Here is a 19,730-nt window from a genome sequence, read left to right as displayed (position 1 = left end):
TAATGGAAACACCGTTTCCCCATTACGGCCTTGAGCTAAACAGAACCAGCTTTTGAAGGAACCTCATTTACGGTCCTGCCCCGTGACTGGAGCTTGGCATCTCACTCTGCAGGTACAGGAGGAGACTGGAAAGGAACCTGAATGCAGGAGTAACAGAGAGAGCCCCTGAACTGATCTGTGAGTGATTTATGTTGGAACAGAGACAGCAACCAAAACTCAGGTGTTTCTTTTCACTGCTCCCCACGTGAGCAGTGACGATGGGTGACATCAAGGCAGCAAGTTGTCAGGCCCAGGGGAAAGACAAAGGGCAGAAAGGGCATTAGGAAATCACATCAAGGCAGTCCAAAATATCTTTTAAAGATGCTCAGAAAACAAGACAAGGAGCATCTGCCAGAGGTCAAGGGATGGTCTCCATGGTCTGGGATGGAATAAGACTTTTCTGAGGGTACTGAGGGTCTGGCACCATATATGATACCCACTCTGCCCACACCCAGCCTGTCCCCACACACAAACCCAGATCAGAGCCCCAGCTGCAGCATGGTCTGTGTGCACAGAGGGTGCAGGGCAGTGAGACACAGCCAGCACTGGGCACACACACCCTGCTGGCTGTCCAGGCTGGCTTCCTGGGCCCAGGGAGTAACAGCAAAGAGTGCAGACACAGAGCTCACCTGCTGAGAACAAGGTGTTCCTGCGTCACAGCCTAGTGGGACAGCCCAGGACATCCCTGCACACCAGGAGAAAGGAGCCAGGGCAAGGGCAGACAGGACAAAGAGGAAACCACCCAACCTTAATGTCTCCCTGTGAGGGAAAAGATGCTCCTTACACTGCCCAAAGGTGCCAGAAATACATAAACAGCTGCCCCAGATGACAGTTTTATTCCCTTATCCTAAAAACTAGAACAGGGCACTTGCAGGTTTTCACCTCCTGGTCTTTCTCCAGCTGTGGTCACTGTTCCTGCAGGACTCCAGCCCTTGGTTTGAGTCATGTTTATCCTACACCAAATATACTGACATTAAGCCTGGTCCTCTCACCCAGCAAATGTTACATTTTCTTCCCTGCTCTCACCCTCCAGGCCAAATCTTTCCTCTTGGGTTCCCAGGCCTGGGCAAGCAGCACCATCTGATCCACAAGCTTAACTTCAGAGAATCATGGAATATCCTGAGTTTGAAGGGACCCACAGGGATTATCAAGTCCAACTCCTGGCCCTGCACAGACACCCCAACCATCCCACCCTGTCCCTGAGAGCATTGTCCAAACCCTCCTTGAGCTCTGACAGCCTTAGGGCCGTGACCACTGCCCTGAGGAGCCTGTTCAGTACCCAGCTACCCTCTGGGGGAAGAACCTTTTCCTAATGTCCAACCTAAACCTCCCCTGGCACAGCTCCAGCCATTCCCTCAGGTGTGCAAGTGAACAGGGACAGGTAGCCTGGGATGCTGCTGCTTCCTCTGTCCAGCCCCACTCCACTGCAACCCCTGGATGTAACCCCCTCCCAGATGTTGCTGGACATCCTCTGCCCAAATGTGCAGTTGCCTTCCTTTCCTAACAAGCTCTCTGGCTCATTACTCTCTTGTTTTGCTTCTCTTCATGTCCTTTATTGAAGCTGGAGCCTTTCCAGCTCCCTCTCCTGGCTCAATTCCCCTCTCCCTTGCAGCCCTGCCCAAGCAGGAGGTCTGCCATGCTCCTCTTATCCATCTATTGGCAAGTCACAGCATCTTTCCAACCTCAGTGACTTCCCAATGGCCTCTCTCCCAGGTGACAGCCACACTTGGAGCCACTGTAACCTCTCTTTTCAGAGTCCTGTGATATTCCTTGGCTAAATAAACTCCTCTTGGAAAGATCAGGATTTTCCTCTCCCAACAGACACCACTTTCACTCCTCCTGGTAGACTCCCATTTTTCCACATAAAGCTGTCAGTTCCATGAAAATGTCAGCTCAAGGCTCAGCAACCACCGAGAAACAGATCAAGTGGAATGAATCATTTGGAAAGCAGAAAACAGAACAGAAAAATCTATGATTCATCCACACCTTGGATACTGTGGGCACCCGTGGTCCCTTCATCTCAAAAGGGGGTATCAGAACTGAAACAGATTCTGAAAAGAGCACAACAGATGGTCGTAGACACACAGCATAATTAAAAGCACAATTACTGAGGCACAATGAAGTAGCTCAGACTCGTTAAGTGTGCAAGGGAAAAGGCTCATGGGGAAAAAGCAGGGGTGTGAAGTCATTACTGCTGTGAAGGGGCTTTGGCTCTTCACCTCCTCCTCCAAACCCAGAGCTCAGGGCCATGGATGAAGCTCAGAGGAGGCACCCCAGGGGATGCAGCCCAGGGAGTCCATGCCCTCCCTCTGCTCTTGGAGCCGGCACAGGGTCTTTGCTTCAAGTGTCTCAGGAACAGAGGGCCAACCAAATTCACCTCCAGAGTTCCCATTATCCCCTTTCAGTCAAAGATCCCCTCTTTTCTCTATCATATTAGGAAAAAAGCCCATCCCGATGTTCGCAGGAGTAAGTTAATTATACCAGTGCTGAAGGCCTTTCCTTGCCTCTCCCCATCTGTCACCTTCCATTCACTGTGAAGGATCAGCCCCCACCTTCCATCAGCTCATAGCACCAGTCCACCCACCAGATTTCCAAGGAAGCACTGCCGTGCTTTTCTTTATTCATGCTTCTAGCAGGGAAAAACACCCATAAAGCTCCTCACTTGTCTTCCTCACAATCTCCTTTTGCTGTGACTCTGCAGCAAGTTTGACAGATCACTGTCAGGACCAAGTCTCTGCTCCTCTGCTCTCCTCCACCAGTCTCACACTTTGGTGGGAGCTCTCCAGGGCAAGCCTCCTCCTTTTTCCTGGCACAGTTCCAAACCCCAGAGCTCAGGTTTGCAGCTCTCCTGCTGAGGGTCGACCACAGGAGCTCCCCCAGCTGCATCCCTTCCTCTGCTGTTCCATTCTCTCCTCCACAGGACCATGGGAGGGACACACAGGCCCCTTGCTACACTGGTCTCACTGTCTTCCCTGGCTGGTTGAGTTGGGCCAGGGCATCCAGGGGCGGTCTAGGCTGGCCCCAAGTCCTCTGTAACAGTCTGCTTGGAAGGAAAGGTCTCAGAGCCAGATTTGTGTGTGGAATTAGTTGGAATCCCATCAAAAGCCTGTGACACTTCATCTCTTCAGCAAAACATTTGAGCTGCTGCACATTTACTGTGATGTTCTGGTTCTAACATGCATTTCCCATGGATGGGAACCAGCTTCAGCCTTTCTGCACTTGGAAAAGCCCATGAAGGGGCTGGAGGAGCTCTGGGAGCACAGGGGAAGCCTGGTGGGTGTTCAGTCAGTGATAAACCTGCTCTGCAAGCAGAACCTCTGCCAGCACAGAAAAGGGCAAAGATTTTGGAAAGGACTTCACACTCAGCTACTGAGCACTCAGCTCCTGGAAAACCCAATTATCTGGGACAGGGGCTCAGAGAGGCAGAACAATCCCTGCCCTTGAAGAGACACAAAAGCTGACTGGACCTCACTTTGAAGCTGGCTCCGAAGACTCCCTGAGGCTCCTTTCACCCCCCATTATCCTCTGACTGTAGAACTGCACATCCCTGACACAGCAGGGGAGTCTCAGTTGCACAGGGAACAGAAGGGCTGTTCTGGCCAGGCCTGGAGCACTCCAGGGAGCTCAGCTCCTCCTCAGCTCCCTGGCATGGGGTACCCACACCACAGATTTGTCTGGCTCAGCCCCTGAGCTGGCTGTCTTTAGATACAGGAGAACAGCTCCTGTCTTGTCAGCATCCCACAGTCCTGCAGATAAGCCAGAGGGTGCCCCTGGAAAAGCAATCTGCAGGAAAAGTGAAGGGCTGGAGTGAAAGGCTGATTGGTTTGCATTTGGATTTTAGTAAAAATGCAGTTACATCAATGTTTGGCTCTAAAAAACCCCTTTCAGGTCTGAAAGCACCTCCTTTGAGCCTTGCTAAAGTGGAGTTCTTGGCAGTGGGGTGGTGTCTGCAGGAGAAACACCAGTTCCCACTGACAGACACAGAGAAGATGGGAACTATCCCTCCCTTCCACCCTGAGACAGCTCAGGATTGGCATCCTGCAAGGAGGGATTTTACACCCTCATCTGGAGATCATCATGGAAAACAAGGGGTTTAGAAAGCCACTTTATAACCAAAAACATCAGAATAAATAAATGTGCAGCAGCTCAGATGTTCTGTGGAAGAGATGAAGTGTCACTCAACTAATTCCAACTAATTCCACACACAAATCTGGCTCTAAGACCTTTCCTTCCAAGCAGACAGTTATTGAGACCTTCCACCCAATGGATAAATGCACTGACTGACTGCTCTCCTTTTGGCCAGGACCTTCTCTGGTCTGTTCTCCTCTGCTGCAAAGCCTGGCTCTCCCTAACAGTGGAGAGAGAGGACCGAGCTGGGGGTTAGGGAGTGAAGAATGGTGGAGTTTGCTGCTTGCAAATGTTTTTTGCAGGGACCTGGTCTGAACTGAGATCACTGGATTTTCTTGGACATTTCTAGCCCTGCACCCCCAGACAGTGCAGCATCACAGGGGAAGACAGTTCTGCCAGCAGGGAACTCAACCCTGAAGTCCTTGTTCGGGGTTCTGTATTCCAGGACTGGCAGGAAAACAGGGAGGAGCAGAGACAGCATCACAAAGTGAAACATCAGAGAGTTCCTTTGGAATAATCCCTTCCATGGAAGGGGTTCCATGGAGCAGCTGCAGACTCTTCCAGGTTACACCTTCCAAATACCTGGGATCAGTGAGAAAGGGGCTGAGCTGTTGTTTCCATAGCCTGACTCTGGAAACTACACCCAGTAAGACTTTACAGAGACGGGTTCAGCACTGGACCTGCCCTTGTTCCCCACACAGGCAATAGCAGGGGGTGCTGGCAGCCCAGAGAATCCCCCAGGGCACGTTCAGCCATGGCTGGTGTCCTTTAAAACACTCGGCGCATCCTCCAAAACGCTGCCTGCATTCCTGTGTTGCTGAAAGCTGCCTGCTGGAAGTGCTAATGTGCTGTTAGACTCTGTGTGATTATTATAGATGATAAACATAATTATTTTGGGTCCTGATTGCCTCTGCTGTCTCTGTTCTGTTGCTGATGTGTAAAGCAATCTCGCTGTTATCAGTTTTATGGGCAGAGTGTGAAGACACAGATTTACTCCTGAAGGAAGAGCCAAACCTTGGGGAAACGACCCCCCTGAGGCAGAGCTGTGCTGTGACAGACTCCAGCCTCTTAAGATGCACCTGAACACCCTGCCCAGCCAAGGTCAGAGAGCCACGGGGATGGGTTTCCTTCTCCAGCTGTAAAACCCACAGCCAGGAGAGCAGCGATGACAGGGTGGTTGGACTGACCTCTGCCCAAGGCAGAGCTGCCAGGCAGAGCTCAGAGAGCTCAGCATTTTAGGCAGCTGAATAAAATCAAGTCTCCTAAAGCAGCACAATGGCCCATTCGACCTGTGGGCACTGTCTGTGGAGCTGGGATTAGGGGAATCCTTTCCCACCCCAGCCAGGAGTTAATTGCCTTCAGATAAGGAGCAGCAGATGCCTCAGAGCACAGACCTCTGACTGTTGTTTAAAACGCTGACTAATCCATCATCCAAAGGAGTGCAGTTGCTTCCCAGCCATGGGAACAAAGAGATGGGATAAATAACCAATGGAAGGCCCACTCCTTGTGTTCTGTCATCTTCTCTCTACTGTCATATTGTCCTGTTTGTAGCCTTGGACTGTGAACTTCCTTTCATACAATCCCTGCCACATCCTGAGAGCAATGGAACTGGCAAAGTCTGGACAGCCTGCACGGCACTGGAAACTTTCCTGCCAGGGCAGGAGGAGGGGGGTTACAGGGAGAAGGCTGAGGGGCAGAAGGAATAGTAGGATTGGCAGTTGAGGCTCACCAGGCAGCCCTGCTTCCCTCCACACTAACCCCACCATGACCTGGCTCCACAGAGACAGCCACTGCCTGGGCCGGAGCAATCTGGAAAACAACCCCTTCTTTAAGTTCTATTATTAAATAAATAAATCAATCCAGCTATCACGAGGCCCTGAAGTCAAGGCGGCCGAGGGGAGGCTTGGAGAAGCCAGAAAGGCTCCAGTGAGAGCAGGTAACCAGAGCTGTGTTTACCACAGAGCAGAGACAAGGCTGCTCACACGGGCGGCTGCGGCCCCACAAACATCCCCTCTGGCCTGGGGTGGCTGTGCTGAGCAGTTACACGTACGGGCAGGGCGACGCCGAGCCCTGGCTGCTGAACAATCAACTTTTATTCTCTCCAGACCAGCAAAGCCAAGATTTCAGTAAACATGTAACCCCAAAAATGCGCCTGCGGATCGGGTAGAGCAGGGCCTGCGCTCTCCCTGCCAGACTACAAAGCCCTGCTCCGGCGGGTGGTTTCACGGTGAGGTTTCTGTGGGGAGGAAGCATTTCCAGTGGTCAAGGTAGGGAACGGGGGTTCAGGAGACCTGGATCCCATCCCTGGCTCTGGGAATCAGGAAAGCTCTGACTGCAGGCAATGCACACACTTGCAGGAGTCACTATCCCTCTACCCATCCCTCCTTGCTCAGGCACAAACTCTTGCTGTGGGAGGAGTGCGGAGGCACAGGCTGGTAACACTCCCTGACCTTGCAGGGGGATTGCAGTGCTGTGTGATTGATGCCTGAAAGGCTGTCAGAGCATTCTGGATGAAAATCTCTCTGGAAGGTATTGGCAGACGTGCACATACGGGTGCAGACACGAGAGAGACAGACATGCAGCTCACACACCCTCTCCTCCCTCCGTGCCTGCAAACCCCCACCCAGCCTCGCTACTCGTGTGCTTAAATATTTACAAGTTGGGTCTGCAGAAAACCTGGGGTTTAAAGCAGAGCAGCCAAAACTCAGCTGAACAGCTGCCCTCACAAACCCAACCCGCTGCTCTGACTGCCCAGACTCAGCCCCAGCTCTGCATTTTACTCACCAAACCAGGCCAGTGTGAGGCCAGACTGAGCCTGTGGCAGACACAGTCCAGCCCTGCTCACTCCTGGGCTGGAACCAGTGAGCTCCCCTGGCCCTTGGCATTGTTCCCTCTTCATTTCATCCTCCATGCCACTAACATGCTGCTTACCCCCTCTTTCAGCTCATTAATGAAGACACTGAAGAAGGCTGGACCTAACCCTGATCCCTGTGGGCATGCCTTGGAATAAACACCTCCTAGAGCAGCTCCCATCACCTCTTCCATAGGAAGAACCTTGTCTGGAGGTGTGCAGAGCTGTTAGAGCAGTTCCTTTGCAGTGAGCCCCATGGGGAGAACCCAGCAACTGCACCAACAGTTTCTGTAGCAAAATAGAAAAGGAAGCAGGAAGGAACATCACACTCTCACAGGATGGCTCTGGTTTGAGCAGCCTTGCTGGGTTTGGCTGTTTACAGTGTTTTATCCAACTCCTGGGTTCACTTCCTGTCCTAAATGGATCTATTAACTTTTCTAAATGTTCTTTTACCTTGTTGGCTGCGTTTCAGAAATAGGTGGCAGGAGTCAATCACAGAGGACCAGTTTAAAACGTTGTAAGATACTTCCCTCAAGTGGAGGGAATAAAAATCACTCAACTGTGTGTCACAGGCTCTGCGTGTACCTCAGTTAGGAGGAAGATAATGAGGGATGGACACCTCTGTGAGGTAGAACCTACCCACCTGTTTGAAAGGTGTTAGGAGCAGAGAAACACTTCCCAGGATAGTGCAGAATAAAGTTTCCCACTCTCCAGACCTCGGGGCACCCTTTGTGGCAGATCCCAAAGGGGCCTGTGGTCTGACAGCCTGGCAAGTACCACACAGACAGCTCCTGTATATCCACGCCCAGGTGTTGGGAACAGCTTGAGTGCAAGCTGAGATGAGTGACAAGAGCTCCTACGTGGCATTTCAGCAGAGAGGGAAGAGAAGATGCTGAGAAGCAGCTGGAGGGGTGAAATACCTGAGTCCTGCATAACAAAGCTTCTCTGCCTCCCAGAGCAGGGACAGACAGGAAGGGAGAGCCAGGCCCAGCTGAGTGTGCTGGCAGAGCTGGGGGGGTGGGATCTGCACTCACCCCGAGGCTCATGTCTCATCTCCTGATCACTGTTTTCCTCAAAGCAGGCAATGAAACATGAACAAAGAACTCCGATTTCACTGTAGTTTTTCAGTTGTGAAGATGGCAGCCCAGCTCCAGCCTCTTTCCTGTGCTCCAAGCAGGAGAACGTTTCATCTCCTGCAAATGGGAAGAGATAAGAGGGGCTTAGCACGAGGCAGGATTTGTCTCTGTAACTGATCAGTCCAACAAAGGGACACACAACTCGTTTATTACTGGAAATTAATTGTGCCATCAAGGCAGACGCCTGCAATTACTTCTGTTAAATATTATCTTTCATTAACTGTAAAATATATAATTAATAAACTTGCCCCTTCATTTTTGTTGAGTTTCACTGCAAGGACCTTATTACTGAAATGAATCTCTCCAGCAGCACATGTCGACAGAACAGAGGAAGGTGCACGCCTCTCCGGGAAATGGAATTATGAGGGAGGAATAATCACCTCTCTTCGTGGCCAGGACTGTAGAGACACCCCACTCTGACACCAGTTGTTTAAGCTCGTGCTGCTTGGAAGCAGGCATGAAGAATCTGCTTTGGCTGGCAAGGATGGCTCAGTCTGAATGCAGCCGGGCTCATCTTTCACTGGGAAGTCTGGAGAAACAAAAAATAAATTGCATTTTTTGATTTACAGTCCATTAAAGGAGTTTTCTGACTATAAAGCTGCTCAGAACGACCTCGGTGGTTGGGCTGGTTCTTTTATAGGCCCCGTGTTCCCCCACCTCCCAGTGCTGGGCTGGAGCCGCGTGACTGATTTGCTTTCCATGAACATCCCGACTGTTTGGATTTGGGGAGGTTTGGCCATGGCTGTTAAACCATCCCAATTAGAAATGCTTCAAAAACATTGCTGAAATTTGACTCCAAGCATAAAATTCCCCTTAGACTTTGTCTCCACTTGTGATCTTTACCTCAAGTCAGTTGATTGCCAGATCAACCAGGGTAATTAAAATATTTCCAAAGGCTGTTCCGGGCAACACTTTTTGCCTCGCTGCAGGCGACAAATGTTCATGGTTTGCCCGAGGCCGATGCTCAGTCCTGCCTGAGCTGGCAAGGGCAGCATGGATGCCAAGCATGGAGGAAAGGCTGCTCCATCACCATCCTCGCCACAGGGGAAGGGGGCACAGGGATACAGGGATCAGTGGTGGAAGGGAGGAGTTACAGCACAGAGATACAACAGGACATAAAGAAGCTCACAGGAGGAGAAGAGGCTGGATGAATTTTAAGGGAACCCCATGGATGGCCCCTGGCAGAGCCAACAGGTTGCAGAGACATTCACCCCCAGCCTGGCAGCTTCAGAGCAGAGGAGCTCACAGAAACACGTAATCACAGCATCAGAGGTTGGAAAAGACCTCCAAGATCACCAAGTCCAACCATCTGCCCAGTACCACCACCATGGTCATCACTAAACCATGTTCTCAAGTGCCATTTCCACGCATTTTCTGAACAATTCCATGGATGGTGACTCCACCACTTCCCTGGGCAGCCCCCTTCCAATGCCTGACCACCCTTTCAGTGAAGAAATTTCTTCTATTATCTAATGTAAACCTTTCCCTGCCGAAACTTTCCCTCCAAGGCCCTGGTTTGGTCCCATTTTGGGCTATTTCACAGCATCACTGAGGTTGGAAAAGACCTCCAAGGTCACCAACTCCACCCTGTGCCCCATCCCCACCTTGTCCCCCAGTCCAGAGCACACAGTGCCACGTCCAGTCATTCCTTGGACACCTCCAGGGGTGGGGACTCCACCACCTCCCTGGGCAGCCCCTTCCAGTGCCTGACAGCCCTTCCCATGAAGAAATTCCTCCTGATGTCCAACCTGAACCTCCCCTGGCACAGCCTGAGGCCACGTTGTCTCGTCCTAAGTAGGGAAGGAGAAGGGTTCTCACTTTAGCCAGTGTGCAGAGCTTTTGGCAATGAGATGAGCTTGGGGAGGGAGAGGGTGCCAGTTCCTGGCCATCCACTACCACTTTGTCACCCCATTTTGCAGTTGAAAAGGGCTCTGTGGGTCATGTGTGTCAGAAGTGAACAACCCCTGACTCGGAGCAGGTCCTTTCTCAAAAAACTGAACTACAGAACCTCACCCTGCTGCAGCCCTGAGTCCAAAGAAAGGGCTCCCTTCTCCACATCATTTAACTACCACTTAAAAATGGTGTTGGACAAATGTTAAAACAGCCAACCAATTTGATTACACAAAAATTTTAGAGTCAGCAAATTATCTAGTGAAATGATGCATGTAGAAATGTTAATTCAACAGCAACTGAAACCTTCCACAGTTCTTACCATCTAAAGATGATGAGTCTCAGCAAAGAAAAGAGGGGCCTGAGCATACTGTCCTTGCTGAAGAAATTATAGGAATATTCTAGCTCTCACCTACACTACATGTCACTACATGCAGTGACATAAATAGCAGGGGCTGAGGGTGAGTTTAGAAGTGGATTTGGGATGGAAGCTCTGAAATCATATTATACAGCTCTTTGCCCTGGGTTTGCTCTGGGAGAGAGGCTCATATATCAGCCCATTCCCACCATGTGCCTCTGTGCAGAATCTTTCTGTGCAAAAGTCTAATTTTACTGTACAAAAGCCTCAGGACACTTCCCTGCGTGCCAGGCACGCTCCTGCCCTCAGCACCGAGGAACCCCCTGGTGCACACGCGCCAACTTCCAGGCGCTGTGTCATCCCTCAGGATCCCCGCTGGCTCAGACCAGGAATGCTGAAGAGGGAAAATGCAAGAGTTAAACAACTTAACTCTCTGGCTGTCCGGGCCACAGGAGGGGGAGGGAGCAGGGAGGCAAAGCATCTGGCTTCCCTGCTTCCCTAACAGCCTGGCGGGAAGGCTGCTGTCAATTCTGCCTTCTGCCTTGTTGGAAGAAAGTAGAAGTGACAAGAGGCCCTCCAGGCAGGCAGCCAGGAACCAGAAATTCAATTGAGCCACCTTCTAAAACTGGACTTCTTTTGGAGACCCTTTCCCTGAAATTGTTTTGACTTAAAAAAAAAAAGACTGTCATCGCGGTTCAGGGCCAATTCATCACCCCTGGTCTCCTGGCTCCGCTCCCTCCGCGAGAGCAGGATTTGCACAAAAGGATTTCAATTTTCTGGACCGCTCTGCAACCAGCCTCCCCCACAATAAATACACAGACACATAAATATGCACACACACACACACACACACATACAAACAGTGTTATTTATAGGTGCAAGCATTGCCACAGACAGAAGCACACACGGGTGTGTTCCTTTGCTGGATAATGTGAGGGCTGGAAGTGCTAAAGCAGCTGAATTTGCTCCACATTCGCAGCTCAGGAAGCAGAGTGTGGGCCATACGGTCTGTCCCCAGGGCTTAGACCAACTGGTTATTGGCTGGTGCTGTTGTTCCTCTAACAAGCCCCTGGAAATATCGCTGGGGCTGCAGAGAAATGCAGCTGGAAGAGCCTTTCCCTGTCAGCAGCAATCTGTCACTCCGGGATCGCACCCGCCTCGTGCAGCACAACAGCTCCTGAGCTGCGTGTCAGAGTTAGCACAAAGGTCAGTCTGCAGGTAGGCTGGGGGGGGTTCTTTATTCCTGAGAATGTGCAGCCAGCTTGAGGCACCGTCTGGATGCTGCAGCAGGAATTCCAGCCTCACATATGCCCGGCTATAATTTCAAACGAGGGAGCATTTCCATTACAAACCCCATTTTTTTTCCCCATGGATTTATACCTCAGCTATTGGGCTCTACTTAGGGGCGGACCTTCTTGACAGGCAGGGAGAAACTATTTTTCCTGTCCAACGTTTAAACCCAGCTCAGCCTCTTTGGGCTGTGAGATGGAGAGGGAAATTACGTATGCACACAAACACTCCCAGGCACACACAAAAAGCTCACACAAACACATGCCCACAGAGAGATCTCCTACAAAAAAACCCAGACAAGCCAATGCAAATAAGCTCGATTTTAAGAGTTGAATTAATTTGACTCTATTATTCTAAATTATTAACAAGTTCCAGCAACCTTAGAACACAATAACCACACTTTCATCTGGGTTAAGTGGAAACAGAGAACGTGCACCAATATAGATGATATCAGTACAAATCTGTGACAGCGAAGTTGGAGGCAGAAACCTGAGCCCCTCTCCCTGCAGCAGTGTGCTAACAACCCCTGGATGGTTCCCCTCCCCTGGAATATTCCAGTGCAATGAATCACCCTCCAGCAGCGCCAGAACCCCCCTATTTTCCTGGCTGCCAGGTGAAACCTGACCTGCCCAGCACTCCACTCTGTTTATGACTTGCTCTGCCTTACTAAGCCCATTTTGGTGGGGTTTTTTTAACTCGCTATCGATTCTACTTTGATGTAGTCCAATAAAGCACATTGACAGAAGCAATTTATGTTGGCCAGTGTCTCCAGTTCCAGGAAAGCCTCCCTGGCATATGAAGACAGGTTAATCACCTGGCAAGTACCAGCAATACCCGGTTATCCCAGTTTACCAGCTCCATTCAATCCATGTCCGTGACTGAGATGAGGAACAACATCCTGTTTCTCCCATTCCCAAGCAGAAATGGGTATGATTCTCTCTATGATCACTTCCCAACACCCCATAGAAACACTGGGAAATGTGACAAGGATTTTCCCAGTCTTCAGTGGAAAATTCTGCAAGTGGTCACTGAAAGGAATTGAGCATTTCCTCCCTCCTGACAGCACAGAAACCAATCCTATGGCATCCAGGCTGGCACTGGTACCAGCAGGGCTCAAGCACCTGGAAATTATAAGATGCTCCTATTCCCATCTGCTGCACAAGTGTGTAAATGCAAATTTTGTGTCACAAAAATCTTGATTAGGCAGCTAGGAATACTATGGATTCATCCCATCAGCTGGAACTCCCCATGACACGCTCTGTTCCCTCTTCCTTTCTTGGTTTCACACCCAGACCTTCCCCCTGAGGCTGGGGAAGCACTAAGAGTATCATTCAGGGAAGGTGTTTAGTAGCTGCTTAGATGGCTCCTTGGTGCAACCTAATAGTTTCCTTGCCTCTCGCTAAGAGAGGGCAGAGGAGAAGAGCTGGGAGCTGCAGGGATTGGAACACTGAGCCAAATTTAGCCACAGGGCAGTTTAAAGTTCCTGTTGCATTTTTCATCTAAGTACAGAAAATCCCCCCCTCTAAGCACCAGCCCAGGTGGCCACAGCTCTTGGAATGCTAACTGGGTGAGCAGCAGGTATTGGAGAGGGCGTGCAGCCAGGGATAGCAGGGAGCAGCTGGAGAGGGACAGTGTCCTTCCAGGCAGGCAGTGCCACCTGTCAGCAGCACCCGGAGCCGGGCCCCACAGCGGGGCGGCTCCAGAGGCATCCGGCCATGCTGGATTCTCATCCATCCGAAGCTTCCTGCACTCACCAAGCACTGATAGAGTTTCACTCCTCACCAGCTGGAGCCCTGGGAACAGGAACTCTCTCCAGAGGAGCCCAGGAGCTCCTCCACAGGGAGGAGGATGAGGGGTGGATCAGAGAGGCTGCACTGTGAGTGACACATCAGAGAGGGCCATCGGGCTCCTCCTGTGCCAAGGAGAGCCATAGGTGGTGAAAATGCAGCTCAGCACCTACCAAAGGAAAAGGATATAAAGAAAACGTGGCCTTAAACCCCACCTGGATGTTCTGCCTCCATACCAGGCTCCAGCCCCAGCTGCAGGAAGGGGGGCAGTGGGGGGCAGGGCACATTTATTTGCCATCAGAGCACAAGCACCTAACTCAGGGTTCTTCATCTATCAAAAGAAAAGCTGAAGAGCCTCCTGTCTCCTCCCAGAGAACCCTGCACAGCACCAGAAGGAGGAGGGTCTCCCCCCCACGGATCCCCCCGAGCTCCATGGGCAGTTGGCTGTGCCCAGGGATGACGGACAGGCGGGTGGCTGGTGAGTGTGACAGCCAGGCTGGAGCACAGCGGGAGAGCCAGGAACAGGGAGAGGGGCTGCAGCAGCACTGGGGGAGACGTGATGGACACAGGAGTCTGCACTGCCTCAGCCTGTGGCCCCCCGGCATGTGCCTCCCTCAGGATCCACCACAGCTCCCATATGGCAGTTTCCGAGTGATTGGACCGCTGGGGCCTGTCAGGACAAACACACGGCGCTCCCTGGCATTCCACCCAGGAGTTATGGAGCTGTCACTCGCCCAGGCTGTCTCCAAACAGTGCCAGCAGGCCTTGCTGCACGGCCTGCTTCTCACCTGATTGGCATTTTTGGATGCTGTTACTGAGAGGCATTTTTGGAGCTTCGGGACCTGCTGAGGAGAATGAGGCCAAATTCCCAGCCCTTCTGCCTTTCCACTTCTGCCCTGCTTTCTCTTTTCTGGAAAGTTTTCCCATGCTAAGTATAGTTCTTTAACAGGTGCATGACCAGAGGGGACTGTCAGGGACACAGCTGTCCCCACAGAGGCCTGGATCCATCTCCATCTGTCTCACTGGAGCTATCCATGCTGCCTAGCCGAGCTCCTCGGACACGGGCTGGGGGAGCAGCAGAGATGCAGACAGGGAGGAAAGACACGTGCACACACACAGGGAGGATGGTTATTCCAGGGAATGCCACAAACAAAGCCTCTGACATCAAACTAATGCATCCTTTGAGGCTTTAAAGACCCCTTGCCACACGCAGGCAGTCTGCCAGCTAACTCATCTCTCTTCCTTGCCATGCTAACAGCCTGATGCCAAGGTCAGGCTCTAAATGAAAGCTGACTGCTCTGCAATCCCCTGTGCCTCATTTGGGGATGCCACAAGACTCGTCAGAATCAGTGGCAGAAAATATTTGACTGGGGCCACGGACAGTGTGATGCCTGAAGGGGTTCCCTTGCCCAGCTGCCAGTCCTGGCTTCCACCCTGCCAGCCCCACACCAAACCCCTTCCAGCTGGGAACCAGGGCTGGGCTGCAGGTGATGTAAGGCAGAGAGCTGAGATCCCTGGAACACCCCTCAGAGTGGTCAGTGGACATCAGGAGGCACCTCCAGATGTGCACAGTGGTGACAAGGTCCTAACTTTGTGGGGGACAGGTGCTGGGGTGACCCTACTGGACATAGTTGTCTCATCACTGTGTAGGGGTTACAAAAATATCAGAAACAGGGATAAGCAACGGCCCTGCTCAAAAATCAAAGGTGCTTCCTAACTCTAAAAGGTCCTGGAATAGTTTCAGGCTGATCAGACATGAGGAAATAAGCATTTTGCAACACCCCACTGTGTGTTGCAGCAGGAGCAGCTGATCTGGTTCACAAATCTGGGTCCCAGGATGTGGCTCAGCTTAATGGGAGGGTGATGAAAACCATCTGCAGGGAATAGGGTGGCACTGGGACATCACCACCACTGAGAGGACAAAGAAAGAGGTTTCTGCAGTCACACTGTGCCACCAGAGAACCTGCTCCACGCTGTGCTCCAGCCACAGTCCCAGGTCTGCACTCAGGGAACCCAAAGCCCAACTCCCTGCTCAAGGGCAGCATCTGAGGCTGTAGAAAACTGAGCCAAAACCAGCCCTCAAAACTCTGCCTGGGGCTCAGTGACGTGGTGGGACAGGCTGGGTGAGAGGGATGTGTACAAATCCTCAGCAGGGGGAAAAGCATTTCCCTTCTTCAGTTCTTTGTTAAAATGAATGTTAAAATGAAACCACACTGCTGGTAGCAAGGTCTGCCTCCCGAAGGGAGAATCCTGTATCCTGGGATCTGGGGCACTGCAGCTGCAGGGACGAGCTCTGAGGCCAGGGAGGTGGCACAAGGCAGTGACAGTGCCATCTGCACTGCCCAGAGACCCCTCCCTCCTCAGGGGCTCCTTGGCAGGGCTGGGTGCATGTCACAGCAAGGTTTGGGGCTCCCCTTCTCCCAACACCCATTTTTTACCAAGGCACTACTCTAACACTGTCACACACAGACACCAGCAGGAGTTTCATCAGTAGGAAGAGCAGGATGAAGTTCAGATTTACTAACCCCAGCACTGACTACAGGGATGGCATCACCTGAACCTGCTTCTTCAACTCCCTTCTCTTCTTATGTCTCAATTTCCAGCCCCTGCTCCAGTTTTCAGACCTACGTACGATGACTTCCCTTCCCTCCTTTCATGACCCCTTTCACACAAAAGTGCTGACTGAAGCTCTTTGGGTCTCCAAAGACTATTCCATTACCTCAGTGCTGCTGGGGCTGCCAGGCTGAGTTATCACAGGTCCTGCCCTCCCCTGCCATTAATACCTCCTCACCAAGGCAGTTCTGGTCCAGCCCAGGCAGAGAAGGACAACCCCAAGCTGCAGGAGTCTCCCACAATAAGGGAAGAGGTATAAAAGGGAAAGAAGAGGAAAACAAATATACCCCAGGCATCTCTGGATAGTCATAATGGAGCTTGGATGGCCCCAGGGAGGGAATGAGTTACTGAGAGTCACAAACTTTTCAGCTCACCTTGCACCAAGGAGCCTCCAGCCAGGCACCATCCCCAGCCCTGGGCACAGTGTCCCACAGCTCCCATGGCACAGTCTGTCTCTTCCTGTCCCAATCCAACCCCTTCCTGCCAGGTCACACTCCTGTCCTGCTGTCAGGACCTCTGTGACTGTGCCAGCCAACGCCTGCAAGTCATCTTCCTACCAAAGCCCAGAGTAAACCAAGCCAGAAGCAACAGCAGCACTTGAGCAGCACAGCTGGAACATCTGCAGCATTATGCAACCCCCTGCCTGGACAGATGTGGGATTGAGAAAGGGTTTTACTGCCCTTCCATGTCCTCATCCAGCTGAGAAAGAGCTGGATGAAAAACAGAAGACATGGGTGAAGTTCTCATTGTTTTTGCTTTTAATCCCAGATTCAGAGTGCCTGAGCTCCAGATTCCTGCCAGCACCCAGCAATGGTCACACCCTGAACAGGACCTGTCACCAAACACAGGAGCTGGGCCACCCAGCACCACACACCCAGCTAAGGGATCTGAGCAGCCTTGGCCAAACCTCACTGCACCATCCAAACAGCAACCCAGCGGGGTCTGATACACCCCATGGATTACAGCTGATAAACTAAGAATCTGTAACAACATTGTCCAGACAGGGATTGGTCCTGGGAGCCCCAAAACACCCAACTTTACTGCAAAGCTTTTCAGCCCCCAGCTCCTGGGGCCCTGCATGCCAAATTCCACTTTTGTTACTGCAAAAATGGCATTCTCAGCTCTCAAAGCTGAAGACTCTGAGAACGTGGCTCAAGGATAAAATCCCTCCTCCCCAGACCTACAATAAATAAATAGAGTTAAAGCCACATTTGTAAACTCAAAGGATTTGAAGCCAATTTTGTGACCTTCTCAGGCAGTTCTGGCATTCTCTGTAGTTGGGAGAAGTGGGGCAGAATAAAGGGGGCTTGACCAGAGGACTGGGATGGCTCCATCCCACATGGGGATTTTTGGAGGTGGAAGGGCTGGCAGAGAGGAGGCACAGGGAACAAAAGCAGACATTTGAGAGACATTTACAAATGGATTTCTGAGCCAAAATTTCCCCGCACTCCCTCCTGCACATCTCTGCAAACCAACCTGGCCTCTGCACGTGGGTTGAGGACAATTTAACCTGCAGTCTGAACAATAGGATTAAGCACTGGATCAGCAGAAAAATGGTTGCAGATCCATATGATTGTTACTGGAGAGTGATTGTTTCCCTGAGCACAGTGTGCAAGTGTCGGTGCCTTTGTGAGATTTAATGGCCCAATTATCCCAGGCTGTGCCACCTCCTCCCAGTTCTACATGCCCAGCCCTGCTCTCCTGCATCCATCCCCTCTCCTGTTTTGCCAGCAGGCAAACACACCTCTGCCACTCCTTCCTGGGTAGTCCTTGATTTAACTTCTCCCATGCTCAGGGATGCTCAGGTGGTCTCTGGGGTGGGTATGTCATCCTAAAGATGGCTACTTGAGAGCAGGGCTTCTTCCATGAGTGAAAATCTAAGTTTTTACTTAATTAGCAAAAATCTAATCAAAAATTCTTGTTAGAGTTGAAGTTGTGCCAAGTTTCCTCCTAAACATCAGAGTGAGTCACCATCCTGGTCTCCAACAGCTCTGTCCTCTGTCACTCACCACCTGCTCAGCATCCCAGCAGGCTTCCCCTGGCATTCCCAGCAAGAGGTTTGGTGGGATGTCCAAGGAAAAGAGGATTGACAGGGCACTGACAGACAAGAAAGTGCTTCCATCACCTGAAGTAGCTGTGAGGAGGTTACACCTGGCCATAGATCAACCAGTCTCCTGTTAGCCCCACACTCCCACCCTAAGGAATATCCTGCAGATATTCTGTGGGCAAAGAGACTCACCTTTGGTACAGAGCAACACCTGAGCCAAAACCCAGCCCAGCCACGGGAATGGTCAGCGCTGCTCCTCCCCAGCACGGCGGGGTAAGGCCACAGGGAGAGTTAACCACAGAATTCCAGAAGGGTTTGGGTGGGAAAGGACCTTCAAGACCATCTTGTTTCACTCCCTGCCACGGGCAGGGACACCTTCCACTAGACCAGGTTGATCCAAGCCCTGTCCAACCTGGCCTTGGACACTTTTAAATTAATTACAGAGCTCAGAAAGGGGCAGGGACTGGCTGGGGTGGGGAAGGGATGAAGCTCCCCTTTGCTCTGCTAAGAGCAGCCTGTGGCAGGTCATCCAGGACCTATCCTGAACACCATCAGCTCCTCACCAGGACATCAGAAAAGCAGTATAACAATCAGAATTGGAGAGTTTCACCACAGGATTGGACATTTATGTGCACAAGAACAGCATCTGCAGTGACTCCAGCTCCAATGACAACCAGAGCAGCTCCTGACTCTCCTGCTGCCTGCCAGCTGGGGTCAGGGGGGAATCTCCCCTCACAGGGAAGTATTGCACAATTATGGGCATTATGGGATTTTTATGCCTTCCTTTAAGGCATCCGGCTTGGCTTCTGCTGGAGACAGGATGCTGGGCTGGAAGCACTATTGGTCTGTTCAGCTCAAACAGTTTTTATGTCCTAATACAAAATTAATGGTTCTCTCACTGTGACTCCATGTGGCAAAGCTGCCTGCTCCGGGCATTCCAACTGGCAGAGAGAAAGTGGGGCTGAAAACTCATTTCCTACACCAGCACAGTCACCCCACACTCTCTGGGGAGCAACCTGATGCTGCACCCTGATGGGCTGCAGTGCTGAGCTCCTGCCTTGGGGGATCTCTCATCCTCCTATGCCAGGGATACCAGATCCACAAATCTCTGGGATACGAGTGGGTTGTGCAGGCACCTGTGTCCCCTAAACCTGACTGTGCCACCTCTTCAGCAGCCTCTCTCGCTGCCTGTCAGGTTAGGCAGGAACAGCTGTCTTAAAAACTGTGTTTCAGGATCCACATGGAGGTTCCTTCCGATGGTGTGGAACAACAGCTCATCCATCACTCAAGACAGCCAGGCAGAGCCACTCATCTTGACTCGGTGATACCTTTTATCTACAAACACCCAGACTGACTCACAACCAGCTGTGAACTCGTCAGGAGGTTTTTACCAAGCCAAGGGCCTGTTTTCCTGGCTCCCATCCAGTATGGTGCTGGAGGCTGGAAGAACTGCTTGCTCCCACCAGGACCTTTTCAGGGTTCAGCCCCCTGTGACTGGAGCAGGCTGGTTTTGTTGAGCTGATTATTCTGGTGTCCAAGTGGGAGCTGAGCTCTGCAGCTGCCCTGTGTGTGGTTGGCTTGTGGCTTGTCC

General features: G+C 51.6%; 1 long non-coding RNA gene across 10 annotated transcripts in view; it reads right to left on the bottom strand.

Moving 5' to 3' along the window:
• Positions 1 to 19,730, bottom strand: part of LOC113953990 — a 104,579-nt gene that overhangs the window by 52,158 nt on the left and 32,691 nt on the right. For all 10 annotated transcript variants that reach the window (XR_003530064.1, XR_003530075.1, XR_003530072.1 and 7 more), the window contains exons 5-6: positions 8,535 to 8,683; positions 8,053 to 8,211 (exon numbers count right to left, since the gene is read on the bottom strand). This is a non-coding gene — a long non-coding RNA (uncharacterized LOC113953990). The remainder of the gene's footprint in view (positions 1 to 8,052; positions 8,212 to 8,534; positions 8,684 to 19,730) is intronic.

Source organism: Corapipo altera, unplaced genomic scaffold (assembly GCF_003945725.1).
Source record: "Corapipo altera isolate COAL_440 unplaced genomic scaffold, ASM394572v1 308, whole genome shotgun sequence".
Classification (NCBI taxonomy): Eukaryota; Metazoa; Chordata; class Aves; order Passeriformes; family Pipridae; genus Corapipo; species Corapipo altera.
This window is presented reverse-complemented; position numbering and strand designations above follow the sequence as displayed.